Below are 3,548 nucleotides of genomic sequence, written 5' to 3'. Positions count from 1 at the left end.
GTCTCCTTAGGAAACTCATATGGGGGAGGGCAACCCCGTATTGCATTGACTACATTACAAAGATTGGTTTAGGAGGTGGGTATAGGCGTGCCACACCTTCAAACCTATTACTGGGCAAGCCAAATGGCCGTGGTCAGTGACCTACTCCATGGCGGCCGGGAGATGCCACACATCGGGTGGAAATATGCAATATCTATGACGCTGAACCACTCTACATGATCTTCCAGACCCTAACCAGGCCTCTCCCACAAACGATGGCAACACATGTAGCCGAGGTTTGGAGACAAGCGCAAATCTTCATTGGGTGGGGAAACAAGGTGACTATGGTGCAACCCCAGTGGCCTAATGGCAATCTTGCTGAAATAAGAAAACTCACACCATGGTCAAGGTAGGTGACATCCTTGCCGAGGGTGTTGTGGCCCCGTTTGAGATTTTACAACAGAAATGTCGACTCCCCAACACCGAATCCTATCACTATATACAGCTAACCCATGCCCTGAGGAAACACCTCCCAGCAAACGCTATCATACCCAATTGTACATCCTTGGAGCGTAACCTTCTCATAGCACACATCCCTACCAGAGTCACCTCAATTCTATATAATGCTGTAACAGCCTTTGCCACTCCGGAAGTGACCAAACTCAAAGCTAAATGGGAAGCAGACATTGGTGCTATGGATCCAGAGGACTGGATACAGGTGCTAATGCACCCGTGTGAGATTGCAATCTCCTGCAGACATTGCTTGATTCAACTCAAGATTCTCCTTCAAGTCTACTATCCTAAAACTTCACTCTATGGTTGGAAATGGGCCCCAGAACCAAATTGCCGTGCTGCCGGGAAAGTGAAGGTACCTTTATACACACCAAGTGGGAATGCCGTCGAATCAGAACCTTTTGGAGTAAATGCTGTGGTAAACTGTATGAGGTCCTTGGCTGCACTATAGCACTGGACCCGAAGACACTGTTATTGGGGGTCCCAGATGCAAACAATACTAATAAATGTGAAAAACTTTTTATTTACAGCAACAGAATTGATAAAACACAACATAGCCCAAAAATGGGGCGCGCCGGAATGTCCAACCATGACCCAATGGGCAGCTGATATGGAACACAGAATATATACTGCACAGGGCTGCCCTACGAAGAGTGACAAGATATGGGGAAAATGGGAGGAGGGTGGGAATTAGGGATTGATCAGATACCATAGATGTATGAGTGTGAAAGGAATTATGGCAGACCATGCGATTCATGACTCTGACTATGTACATGATTGTTACAAATACAACCACGGTCAAACGAGTAATTGTCGATGGGTGGATGCAAGTTCTTTGTGTTGTTTTGTCTTGAAAACCAATTAATGAAATTAAGAGGTATCGTAAGGAGAGGCCACAATTAAGAGTACGCCCAGGTTTCCTATGTTTTAAAGAACGGAACAAAAGGAGCCGCACCTAGAGTTCTATTTACAGGTGACATGGGAAACAAATTCGGTTCAAGACGAGTTTAAAGAGGTTGGCTCACATTCCAATCGGGATATTTTTTAGAGGGTAGGACACTCTTAAAAAGGAGACGAAGATATATGTGACCGGTCGAGTATGTCTTTTTGTCCATTCGTTTTATGTGACTAGATATGGTGAAAAAACGATAGAAGAATTGATAGAGCTAAAAAGAAAATATGAGAATTGAGAATTAATTATTTATTTGTTGATATTGAATTGATGGTTTAGTGAAAACATAGATTCAAGTAAAATTAAAAACGTCATATAGAGGGTTTGGAGCCTGCGATGATTGGTGCATGCTCATATTGTTTTGTTTTTTAAATGTATTTTTGTAATTTGCAAAAAGTAAAGGTGAGTATTGACAGTCAAAGAGTGACTTGTCAAAATGGAGGACAGCACGCACCCAAGCTTAGACAGTACAGTGCAGAATGAGTTACAGGGACAACAGACAAAATGTTCATGCCATTGGGGGATCGTTATCGAAGGCAGTTCTGCAGCATATGATCACATATTTGCATGCTGCATATACGGGAAAAAAATTAGACAAGCGATTAGCGAGTTCAGAGCTCTGGGTATCAGGAGGAGAGAGAAGATACATTTGATACTTAATGTATGCAAAGAGGAGTTTGAGGAGCCTTCTGCTCCCCCCGCCGTGCCTGAAGTAGACGGTGATAGTAAGAAAGATGACGGGCTGTACCCATTAAGGGAGCTTAAGGCAGCAACGGGGTATAGTAATCCGGCATATGTGTCACCTGCTCACAGTAGCGAACAGGGCCCGGAGAGAGTTTCTGAGCAAGATGTAATCCCTAAAGTCCTGGGGGACAAAGAAAGACGCGACAAGGAGAGAAGCGATGGACCAAGTACATCCTTAGATATAGGATGAGAAATAAAGAGATGGAAAGGAGAGAAAGAAAAGACTGATGAGTTTGTGCTTATAAAGAACGGATGGAAGGGTGGTCAGATTTTGCTCAAACTCGATGGTAAGAGCATCAAGGATGTAAGGCAAAGGGAAGATTGAGATGAGCAAGACAAAAAGGATAGAGAAAGAGAGGAGCAATTGAAAGATGATGAGACGAAAAGAAAGGATAGACAAAAACGGGAACAATTGTATCAAGACGAGCAATGGAAAAAACAGGAAAGAGCAGACGAGCAAAGAAAATATGACAACAGGCAGAGGGCAATTGAAGTGCAAAAAAGATTAGAAAGGAAAAGAATGGAGGAAGAGGAAAATAAATTAAGGGATAAAAGAATGCAAAGACGTAGAAATGAAGAAATACGAAGGGCAAATGAGAGAAGGGACATAAAAAAAGGAGGAAGAAAGGGTAAAAGAGAAAGCAAGAAAACAAAGAGAATTTGGTGAGGAGTTAGAATGAAAGAGAAGGCAGAGAGAATGTGACATTGATCGTATGGAAAAGGAAGTAATGGATCATTATCCAATACTAGCATGGGAGGATTTAGAAGAGTTCTTCCCAGCACATGAGCCAATAGCAGGCCCGTCTAGAGCAAATCTTGAGGATGAGTTTGACTCTAGAAGTATTGGGGAAGCAATTGATAAAGTCTATCATGAGATGAGGACTAAGAAAGTGTTGCAGGGCAAGGGTAAAAATGATCGACTCGAGAGTACACAGTTATATGATAAAGAAAGGCACTCATGCAGGAGCCAAAGGAGCTGTCTTTAGATAGACTGACTCTGAAAAGAGACGGAAAAGTGAGAAGTCACACAATTTGGGGACAGGATATGTCAGACGAAGATAGAGAGACCTTCGATGGGGAGGAAGACAATACATGTGGCCCTGAAAGGTGTTTTTCAATGGATAAAGAAGTAAGGTGGTTGGTCCTAGACCTACCCAAATCTCAGGCGTCAGCATCATTGACACGGCTAGATCCACCTAAGGGGTGATCCGATGGTCAGAGGGGGGACTCGCCACCATATGTGGTCACTGCCAGGTAGAAGGCGGTGCAGAACCATTGTCCCTGCTATGGATAGACAGACGATGGGTGACGAGTGTGAGTTTGGGATTTCACAGTTCCCATTATTAGAGAAGGAAGGAGC

This window comes from Ambystoma mexicanum, chromosome 11 (assembly GCF_040938575.1).
Source record: "Ambystoma mexicanum isolate Mex_15411 chromosome 11, UKY_AmexF1_1, whole genome shotgun sequence".
NCBI lineage: Eukaryota > Metazoa > Chordata > Amphibia > Caudata > Ambystomatidae > Ambystoma > Ambystoma mexicanum.
The sequence above is the reverse complement of the archived record's forward strand: the minus strand, read 5'-3'. Positions refer to the sequence as shown.